Source organism: Sus scrofa, chromosome 1, assembly GCF_054392235.1.
Source record: "Sus scrofa isolate SSC_HxYL_T2T_F1_AM1 chromosome 1, Sscrofa_HxYL_maternal_Yorkshire_Landrace_v2.0, whole genome shotgun sequence".
Classification (NCBI taxonomy): domain Eukaryota; kingdom Metazoa; phylum Chordata; class Mammalia; order Artiodactyla; family Suidae; genus Sus; species Sus scrofa.
Window position 1 is genome coordinate 250673453 of NC_139383.1, and position 12157 is coordinate 250685609.

The following is a 12157-nucleotide window of genomic DNA, read 5'->3' on the forward strand; positions in this document are numbered from 1 at the left end:
TGGGCCAGGGATCCAACATATACCACAGCAGCAACCAGAGCCACAGCAGTGACAATGCCAGATCCTTAACCCACTGAGCCACTCGGCTTCCTATTACTAGAAGATTAGGCTTTAGCTCACCACCACCCCTCTAAAAGCCAAGGGGCACTAAGAAACTGGAAACCAAGTGACCCATCTCACAGGGAGGCAGCTGCTATTCAGCAGGTTATTGCCAAGAAAAGCAGTTCCATGTTCACAGAATGTGTCAAAGTACGTTCGCTTGTAAGTAATTAAAACACAACTGGAAAACTGACTTAAGAACAAAGCTCACACTAACATTCCAGAGTAATTCAAGCTTCAGGGTGGGTTTGAATCAGCAGAACACCAGTGTCATCAAAGCTGACCTGGATGTGAGGTGGCTGCGGAGAAGTCCCAGAGCTCCTCACCCATATTGAGACAGATAAAGGTCACTTCTAGAAGCCTCTTTCTCAGGAGTCCCTAACAAATATCTGTTAGTCTGGATTGGGTCTTACACCTGCAGTAGAAACTATGGGGCTCTCCCTAGATCCCCTCTTCAGGGGGAACACATCCACTCCTCAGCTGCTGGGAATATTCTTGCTCTCAACCTCAAGGCCACTCCCCCCAGTGTTTTACACACGCACACCATTTATCCCCCCTACCCCACCCCCAGAGTACAGCCTGAGGTCCGTGACTGGCTGATGCGGGCATGTAAACGTCTGGACCCCTTCAACTGGGGACAGCTGTGAAGGGCGAGCCCATTCTGGAGTTCCTGGTGGGGGCAGCTAAGGCTTTGGTTGTAACGTGGCACCTATTTTGCTAGTCAGCTTCTTTCCACGCTGACCCTGCCTTCTTCACACCCCCATAGGTGTATGTCCTGAGAACACTCTCAGTACACCTACTGCATGCAACTCTCCATCTCAGATTCTGTCTCCAAGGAACTCAATCTTAAGATGGGTGCTTGTTTCTGAATCAGTATAGGTGACAAAAGATAAGACTATGCTGGCAAATTAGGACTAGTTTGCAAGCCCTGTTCTAGAACAAGGGCTGGCGTCAGCCTCTTCCAACACATAGAGGCTCAGCCAGGGAGGATAGGGAATGGAACAAAATTTTGAATTGTTAATTTTAAAAAAGGGGGGAAGAATCATATTAGGAAGGCAGCTGTAAAGATCTTTTGATCTTTCCAGAGAAGCTAGAAACAGTTTATGTAATAAAAAGAAAAACCTCACAATGTTTTAATGTCAAAAACTAATTGAGATTTTTAAAACACTATAAAAGAGTTCCCTGGTGACTCAGCAGGTTAAGGATCTGGCATTATCACTGCTGAGGCTCTGGTTACTGCTGTGGCAGGGGGTCAGTCCCTGGCCTGGGAACTTCTGCATGCCTCGGGCATGGGCATAGTAAATGAAAAAAAACAAAACAAAACAAAAAAACACTATTAAGAGCCAACGAGACTGGTCTGACTCGGATCTCACGTTGCTGTGGCTGTGGCATAGGCCAGCAGCTGCAGCTCCGATTCGACCCTTAGCCTGGGAACTTCCATATGCCACAAGTGTGGCCTTAAAAAGAAAAAAAAAATAGAAGGACCCAAAGAAAAGGAACCCAGCTGAATTAAACGGTAAAATCGGGACCAGAATCCAGATCTCTATTCCCAGGGTAGAGTTCTTGCTGCAACCAAGCAGCCCATTTTTTTTTTTTTTTTTTTTGGTCACTATCATCTAGTTATCCCAGAATGATAGAACTTTTGGGCTAATCAGCCTCAAGATTCTCACAGACAGGAGGTTGCCAGGCTCTGTCCTTTTCAGCAGTCTAGAGTGTCTAACCATTTATAGAGATCAGTTATTTGATTCTGTTTAGGAGTTTCTTTTTAAAAAGAAATTGAGCTCAAATGGTTCAAAAAAAAAAAAAAAAGACATGCACTAAAAATTTCACTCCCACTTCTTCCCCCATTGCTCTTACCCCTGCCTACAGGGAATTTCTCTTGTTAGTTTCTTGTGAACCATTACAAGAAATTTGAAGTCACTCTCCTGATTCTCAAAATGATCTGCTAGGGCGGGAATATTTATTCACCCTCACTTCACCTAAATCAAGAGTCAGGAGTTCCCGTCGTGGCGCAGTGGTTGACGAATCCAACTAGGAGCCATGAGGTTGCGGGTTTGATCCCTGCCCTTGCTCACGGGCGTTGCCGTGAGCTGTGGTGTAGGTTGCAGAGGCGGCTCGGATCCTGCATTGCTGTGGCTCTGGCGTAGGCCGGTGGCTATAGCTCCAATTCGACCCCTAGCCTGGGAACCTCCATATGCCGAGGGAGTGGCCCAAGAAATGGCAAAAAGACCAAAAAAAAAAAAAAAGAGTCGGGGAGCCAAAGTAGATGAAAGAATGAAAGAAAAACTAAGTCTCGACTAAGCACTTTTTTTGTTGTGTTTTGTTTTGTTTTTATGGCCGCACCTGTGGCATATGGAAGTTCCTGGGCTAGGGGTCAAGTCAGGCTAGGGGTCAAACTGGAACTACAGCTGCCAGCCTATGCCATAGCCACAGCCACACCAGATCTGAGCTGCATCTGTGACCCATGCCCACAGCTTGTGGCAACGCTGGATCCTTAACCCACTGAGCAAGGCCAGGGGTCGAACCCACATCCTCATGGATACTAGTCAGATTTTTGACCAACTGAGCCACAAGAGGAACTTCCCGACTAATGATTTTCCACAATGTCATTACACCTTTAAATAGCCCTGCAGTGTGTGATAAGTGCTTAGCTTCCAGGCCCAGGATGAAAGGTATGATGAGCCCAGAAGGCAGGCTGGGCCACTCAGCCAAGGGCTCCTTAAACCTCCTAACAGGACGGAGCCTGCCCAGGGAGGGACCACCCCAGGCTGAAGAGGGACCCAACAGGCAGTGTCCACTTTGAAACAGGACTTGTTTCCTCTTGTTCCTTCATCCCATACTTCCAATCTGTCACAAAGCCTAGTCAAGTTTTCCTGTGAAATATTTATCCTGTCTGTCCCTCCCTTTCTCTTTTCATAGCAAAAAAAACTTGGTTCAGACTTTAGTTACCTCACACATGGGTTACTGTCACAGGCTTTTTTTTTTTTTTCTTTTTAGGGCTGCACCCGTGGCCTATGGAGGATCCCAGGCTAGGGGTTAAATTGGAGCTACAGCTGCTGGTCTACACCACAGCTCACGGCAATGCCAGATCCTTAACACACCGAGTGAGGCCAGGGATCAAAACTAGGGATCCTAGTTGGGTTTATTAACCACTGAGCCACGAAAGGAACTCCCTGTCACAGGTTTTTAATTGGTCTCCTGGTGCACAAAGACCTTTAACCTAAATTAGCATTACCACATCCAATTTCCATTTACAACATGTGTGTAAATCATGCGGATCCTTTAAATAGCCTCGTTTTCAATCTTTCAACTCCATTCAGTGGGAACAACCCCCTCAAGGTGTTACTAAAAAGGGTCATGCAAAGAACACATACTCCAGCTAAGGAACAAGGCTGGTCAGCAGAAGGAAGAACTTGTTCAAAAAATGGATAAATAGACCGAGGACAAGATGGCGGAGGAGTAGGGGGACACGCTCGCCCTCTCCCACAAACACAACAAAAAAAGCACATCTACAGAAGAAATGACTCGCACAGAACAACAACCAATCGCTGGCAGAGGAACCTAAACTCCAATAACGGCAAGAAGTTCGTGACATTATTGGGCAGAACGGGAGAAAAGAGGAGAGTGAGAGAAGGTGAATCCGAGCGGGACGGGCGCTCCTGAAAGGGAACTGCGGAGGAGAAAGGGATCCCGCACCCTGGAAAGTCTCCTACCGGGGGAAAGATCAAACGAACCGGAGGAATCTCCAGATGCAGAGAAGAGTGTAGCAGTAAGTCGGAGTACGGAAAAAAGATCAAGAACCCAACGGACCATCTGAACTACGGGCACAGTCACCAAAAATTGAGACGCCTGGGTGGGGGCTGGGCACCGAATCCTCGGCTCCAGAGGTTAGTCCCCGGGAAAGGGCAGGGGGACGCCTGGGTGGGGGCTGGGCACCGAGACCTCAGCTCTGAAGGTTGGTCCCCGAGAGGGGGCCGGGGGACGCCTGGGTTGGGGCTGGGCACCGAGACCTCGCCTCCGAAGGTTAGTCCCCAAGAAAGGGCCGGGGGACGCCTGGTGGGGGGGGCTGGGCACCGAGACCTCGGCTCCAGAGATTAGTCCCCGGGCTAGGGGGGCGGGGAAGAGCGGAAACTGCTTGGGAGGTCTCTAAACCATTTGACGGGGCAGAGACTGCCTGGGAGACTAGAAAACAAAGCTGTCGCAGAGGAAGGGAGCAATACTCTAGGGGCGGGGAAGTGGAAAGCCGCCGCAGAGGGAACCTGGGAGAAGAGCCTGGTCTGCGCCCGTGCTGGGGAGGGGAGAGAAGAAGGGGTGGGTCCCCATAGAATACCCCCCACGCCACAGCAAGCTTACAGGCCCGCTAGCTAGCAGAAAGCTGTGCTTCCCAGTGCATTCCCTCCCCCCACCCCCGCCACCCCCTATGCTCTCGCTGAACCTGGGACTGCCTGCCATCCAGGAGGGCTGGCCTCAACAATTGCCTGAAGCCTACCACCGCAGGGGCTCTCCCTGCACAGGCCTGCTTGCCCTTTGGAGGGGCTACACTTCCACAGAGCAGCACCAAACACCACCAGCCCCCTAGAAAAGGCCTGCAGCCCAGAAAAGCTAGAACAAGCCTAGCCAGGCCGTGAATAGATCGACCTAATTCTCCGACGGTTTTTCTGAGACGGGCTCCCCCGGGGAGGAGCCTCTTGAGTCTCCAAGGGCCTTGCTACACGCCCAAGACCCCAGGGGGTGCTAAGACCTAGTGGACCAGCTGCATAGGACTGCCAGCTCCAGGCAGGACCCCCTGCAGCCCAGAAAAGCTGCAACAAGCCTGGCCGAATTGGGAAAAGATCTCAGACGGTCTTTCTGAGTCGGGCTGTCCTGGGGAGGAGCCTCTTGAGTCTCCAAGGGCCCTGCTACCCGCCCAAGACCCCAAGGGGTGCTGAGACCTAGTGGACCAGCTGCATAGGACTGCCAGCTCCAGGCAGGACCCCCTGCAGCCCAGAAAAGCTGCAACAAGCCTGGCCGAATCGGGAAAAGATCTCAGACGGTCTTTCTGAGTCGGGCTGTCCTGGGGAGGAGCCTCTTGAGTCTCCAAGGGCCCTGCTACCCGCCCAAGACCCCAGGGGGTGCTGAGACCTAGTGGACCAGCTGCATAGGACTGCCAGCTCCAGGCAGGACCCCCTGCAGCCCAGAAAAAGCTGCAACAAGCCTGGCCGACTTGGGAAAAGATCTCAGACGGTCTTTCTGAGTCGGGCTGTCCTGGGGAGGAGCCTCTTGAGCCTCCAAGGGCCCTGCTACCCGCCCAAGACCCCAGGGGGTGCTGAGACCTAGTGGACCAGCTGCATAGGACTGCCAGCTCCAGGCAGGACCCCCTGCAGCCCAGAAAAGCTGCAACAAGCCTGGCCGACTTGGGAAAAGATCTCAGACGGTCTTTCTGAGTCGGGCTGCCCTGGGGAGGAGCCTCTTGAGCCTCCAAGGGCCCTGCTACCCGCCCAAGACCCCAAGGGGTGCTGAGACCTAGTGGACCAGCTGCATAGGACTGCCAGCTCCAGGCAGGACCCCCTGCAGCCCAGAAAAGCTGCAACAAGACTGGCCGACTTGGGAAAAGATCTCAGACGGTCTTTCTGAGTCGGGCTGTCCTGGGGAGGAGCCTCTTGAGCCTCCAAGGGCCCTGCTACCCGCCCAAGACCCCAGGGGGTGCTGAGACCTAGTGGACCAGCTGCATAGGACTGCCAGCTCCAGGCAGGACCCCCTGCAGCCCAGAAAAGCTGCAACAAGCCTGGCCGACTTGGGAAAAGATCTCAGACGGTCTTTCTGAGTCGGGCTGTTCTGGGGAGGAGCCTCTTGAGTCTCCAAAGGCCCTGCTACCCGCCCAAGACCCCAGGGGGTGCTGAGACCTAGTGGACCAGCTGCATAGGACTGCCAGCTCCAGGCAGGACCCCCTGCAGCCCAGAAAAGCTACAACAAGCCTGGCGGAATCGGGAAAAGATCTCAGACGGTCTTTCTGAGTCGGGCTGCCCTGGGGAGGAACCTCTTGAGTCTCCAAGGGCCCTGCTACCCGCCCAAGACCCCAGGGGGTGCTGAGAACCAAGTGAAATCTGCTACCATCGTGGGGTGGACCTCCCAGTCCTGTCTGCCCTCAGGAAGTCCTCCTTTGCTTCAAAGAAACACTGTTAGTCCCATCAACACTTCAGAAAAGCCACACTGCCTCAAAAAAAGATTGACCAACAACGACAGCCCTCAGGAAATATTCCAGGGCAGTGACAAGGCAAACACTACCCGATAACGGAGAGTACAACTCCCTCAGGAGAAAGAAGACAACAAGCAAGATGAAGAAGCTGAGAAACCACCCCCAGTCAAACCAACAGGAGAACTCACCTAAAACAGTCAACAATGAAACTGATCTCTGCAGTCTGACAGACCTGGAGTTCAAAAGAGAAATAGTGAAAATACTGAAGGAATTAAGAGAAGATATGAACAGCAATGCAGATACCCTCAGAAAGGAGCTAGAAAATATAAGGAGGAGCCAAGAAAAACTAGAACATTCATTTGCAGAGATGCAAACTGAACTAGGGGCAGTAAAAACCAGAATGAATAATGCAGAAGAACGAATCAGTGATATGGAAGATAGAATAATGGAAATCACTCAATCTGGTCAACAGACAGAAAACCGAATCAAAAAACTGGAAAGCAATATAAGAGACCTATGGGATAATATAAAACGGGCCAATCTACGCATAATAGGAATTCCAGAAGGAGTAGAAAAAGATAAAGGAATGGAAAATATATTTGAAGAAATTATCGCTGGAAACTTCCCAAATCTAAAGGATACTGGATTCAAGATACAAGAAGCACAGAGGGCCCCAAACAAACTGAACCCAAACAGACCCACACCAAGACACATCATAATAAAAATGGCAAAAGTTAGTGATAAAGAGAGGATCCTAAAGGCAGCAAGAGAAAAACAGAATGTTACCTACAAGGGAACCCCCATAAGAATATCAGCTGATTTCTCTACAGAAACACTACAGGCCAGGAGGGAATGGCAAGAGATATTTAAAGTGCTCAAAGGAAAAAATATGCAACCTAGAATACTTTATCCAGCAAGAATATCATTTAAAATAGAAGGGGAAATAAAAATTTTTCCCAACAAACAAAAACTTAAAGAATACAGCAACACAAAACCCAGGTTAAAGGAAATATTGAAAGGGCTTCTCTAAACCAAAAAGAAAGGAAGGAAAGGGAAGAAAAAAGAAAAGAAAAAAAAAAAAAAGAAGAAGAAGAAGAAGAGGAAGAACTAGGACTGAGGAAGATACAATCAGAGAGCAGTCACTCAAATAAGCCAGCATACAGATTTAATCATGAACATGCTTCAAACAAAATAAAATTAAAAAGAAAAAAATAAAAGAGTCATCAAAACCATAAAATGTGGGCAAGGGATGTTAGGAGGACCATCAGGCTAAAACACACAATTATGGGAAGGGGTTAGCATACTTAAAAAACAGGGCAACCACAAGCCAAAACCAAATATTGCATTTGCAAAAAATGAAAAAAAAAATACACTCAAGCAGATAATAACAGGAGACCATCCAACCAAAAAAAAAAAAAAAAAAAGAAGAAGAATGGAGAACCATAGAATCAACTGGAACACGAGGATCAAATGGCAATAAATAATCATCTATCAATTATCACCTTAAATGTCAATGGACTGAATGCCCCAATCAAAAGACACAGAATGGCTGAGTGGATAAAACGGCAAAAACCTTCAATATGCTGCCTACAAGAAACTCACCTTAGGACAAAAGATACATATAGATTGAAAGTGAAAGGCTGGGGAAAAGTATTTCATGCCAATAGACATGACAGAAAAGCAGGAGTTGCAACGCTCATATCAGACAAAATAGACTTTAAAACAAAAGACATAAAGAAAGACAAAGAAGGACACTATTTAATGATTAAGGGATCCATCCAAGGAGAGGATGTTACTATCATCAACATATATGCCCCAAACATAGGAGCACCCAGATACATACAACAAATATTAACAGACATAAAGGGAGATATTGATGAGAATACAATCATAGTAGGAGACCTAAATACCCCCCTCACATCAATGGACAGATCCTCTAGACAGAAAACCAATAAAGCAACAGAGATCCTAAAGGAAACAATAGAAAAGTTAGACTTAATTGATATCTTCAGGACACTACATCCAAAAAAATCAGAATACACATTCTTCTCAAATGCTCATGGAACATTCTCAAGAATCGACCACATATTGGGACATAAAGCGAATCTCAATAAATTTAGGAGCATAGAAATTATCTCAAGTATCTTCTCTGACCACAATGCCATGAAATTAGAAATCAACCATGGGAAAAGGAAAGAGAAAAAACCTACTCCATGGAGACTAAACAACATGCTACTAAAAAACCAATGGGTCAATGAGGAAATCAAGAAGGAAATTAAAAACTATCTTGAAACAAATGATAATGAAGACACAACCTCTCAAAATCTATGGGATGCTGCGAAAGCAGTGCTCAGAGGGAAATTTATAGCAATCCAGGCCTTTCTCAAAAAAGAAGAAAGATCCCAAATTGACAACTTAACCCTCCACCTAAATGAATTAGAAAAAGAAGAACAAAGAAGTCCTAAAGTCAGCAGAAGGAAGGAAATTGTAAAGATCAAAGAAGAAATCAATAAAATAGAGACTCAAAAAACAATAGAGAAAATTAATAAAACCAAGAGCTGGTTCTTTGAAAAGGTGAACAAAATTGATAAACCCCTGGCCAGACTCACTAAAAAGAGGAGAGAAAGAACCCAAATCACCAAAATTATAAATGAAAAAGGAGAAATCACAACGGATACAGCAGAAATTCAAAAAACCATAAGAGAATACTATGAACAACTATATGGCAATAAGTTTGACAATCTGGAAGAAATGGACAATTTTCTAGAATCTTACAGCCTGCCAAAACTGAATCAAGCAGAAACAGACCAACTGAACAGACCAATCACTAGAAATGAAATTGAAGAGGTCATAAAATCACTCCCTACAAATAAAAGCCCAGGACCAGATGGCTTCACAGGTGAATTCTATCAAACATATAAAGAGGAATTGGTGCCCATCCTCCTTAAACTCTTTCAAAAGGTTGAAGAAGAAGGAATACTCCCAAAGACATTCTATGAGGCCACCATCACCCTCATTCCAAAACCAGGCAGAGATACCACCAAAAAAGAAAACTATCGCCCAATATCATTGATGAATATAGATGCAAAACTTCTCAACAAAATCTTAGCCAACCGAATCCAACAACATATCAAAAAAATTATACACCATGACCAGGTTGGGTTCATCCCAGGTTCACAAGGATGGTTCAACATACGCAAATCAATCAACATCATACACCACATTAACAAGAAAAAAGTCAAAAATCATATGATCATCTCAATAGATGCAGAAAAAGCATTTGACAAAGTTCAACATCCATTCATGATCAAGACCCTCGCCAAAGTGGGTATAGAGGGAACATTCCTGAATATAATCAAAGCCATTTATGATAAACCCACAGCAAATATAATCCTCAATGGGGAAAAACTGAAAGCCTTCTCACTCAAATCTGGAACAAGACAGGGATGCCCACTCTCACCACTGCTCTTCAACATAGTTTTGGAAGTCTTAGCCACAGCAATTAGACAAACAAAAGAAATCAAAGGCATCCATATAGGAAGAGAAGAGATCAAACTGTCACTGTATGCAGATGACATGATTCTATACCTAGAAAACCCTAAGGACTCAACCCCAAAACTCCTTGAACTGATTAATAAATTCAGCAAAGTGGCAGGATATAAGATTAACATTCAGAAGTCAGTTGCATTTCTGTATACCAGCAATGAAGCATTAGAAAAGGAATACAAAAATACGATACCTTTTAAAATTGTACCTCACAAAATCAAATACCTCGGAATACACCTAACCAAAGAGGTAAAGGACCTATATGCCGAGAACTATAAAACCTTAATCAAAGAAATCAAAGAAGATGTAAAAAAATGGAAAGATATTCCATGTTCCTGGATTGGAAAAATCAATATTGTGAAAATGGCCATCCTACCCAAAGCAATCTACAGATTCAATGCAATCCCTATCAAATTACCCATGACATTTTTCACAGAACTAGAACAAACAATCCAAACATTTATATGGAACAACAAAAGACCCAGAATCGCCAAAGCAATCCTGAGAAACAAAAACCAAGCAGGAGGCATAACTCTCCCAGACTTCAAGAAATACTACAAAGCCACAGTCATCAAAACAGTGTGGTACTGGTATCAAAACAGACAGACAGACCAATGGAACAGAATAGAGAATCTGGAAATTAACCCTGACACCTATGGTCAATTAATCTTTGACAAGGGAGGCAAGAACATCAAATGGGAAAAGGAAAGTCTATTCAGCAAGCATTGCTGGGAAACCTGGACAGCTGCATGCAAAGCAATGAAACTAGAACACACCCTCACACCATGCACAAAAATAAACTCCAAATGGCTGAAAGACTTAAATATACGACAGGACACCATCAAACTCCTAGAAGAAAACATAGGCAAAACACTCTCTGACATCAACATCATGAATATTTTCTCAGGTCAGTCTCCCAAAGCAATAGAAACTAGAGCAAAAATAAACCCATGGGACCTCATCAAACTGAAAAGCTTTTGCACAGCAAAGGAAACCCAAAAGAAAACAAAAAGACAACTTACAGAATGGGAGAAAATAGTTTCAAATGATGCAACTGACAAGGGCTTAATCTCTAGAATATACAAGCAACTTATACAACTCAACAGCAAAAAAACCAATCAATCAATGGAAAAATGGGCAAAAGACCTGAATAGACATTTCTCCAAGGAAGATATACAGATGGCCAACAAACACATGAAAAAATGCTCAACATCGCTGATTATAAGAGAAATGCAAATCAAAACTACCATGAGATACCACCTCACACCAGTCAGAATGGCCATCATTCATAAATCCACAAATAACAAGTGCTGGAGGGGCTGTGGAGAAAAGGGAACCCTCCTGCACTGCTGGTGGGAATGTAAACTGGTACAGCCACTATGGAGAACAGTTTGGAGATACCTTAGAAATCTATACATAGAACTTCCATATGACCCTGCAATCCCACTCTTGGGCATCTATCCGGACAAAGCTCTACTTAAAAGAGACACATGCACCCGCATGTTCATTGCAGCACTATTCACAATAGCCAGGACATGGAAACAATCCAAATGTCCATCGACAGAGGATTGGATTCGGAAGATGTGGTATATATACACGATGGAATACTACTCAGCCATAAAAAAGGATGACATCATGCCATTTGCAGCAACATGGATGGAACTAGAGAATCTCATACTGAGTGAAATGAGCCAGAAAGACAAAGACAAATACCATATGACATCACTTATAACTGGAATCTAATATCCAGCACAAATGAACATCTCCTCAGAAAAGAAAATCAATCATGGACTTGGAGAAGAGACTTGTGGTTGCCTGATGGGAGGGGGAGGGAGTGGGAGGGATTGGGAGCTTGGGCTTATCAGTCACAACGTAGAATAGATTTACAAGGAGATCCCGCTGAATAGCATTGAGAACTATGTCTAGATACTCATGTTGCAACAGAAGAAATGGTGGGGGAAAAACTGTAATTGTAATGTATACATGTAAGGATAACCTGACCCCCTTGCTGTACAGTGGGAAAATAAAATTAAAAAAAAAAAAAAAAAAAAAAAAAAAAATGGATAAATAAATTGTGATGTATTCATATACTGGAATATTATTCATCCATTAAAAAAACGAGCTACTGATGCACAATAACCTAGATGAATCTCAAACATATCATGTTGAGGGAAAGAAGTCAGACACACAGCAGTACAAGTAGTATGACTTCATTCACATGAAGTCCAAGAATGGGCAAAATCACCCCTTGGGGATGTAATTCAGAACAAGGCTTGCCTCTGATGGGGCACTGTCGGGGATACAGGGGGATGTGACGGCAGTGCTTTCTACACTGAT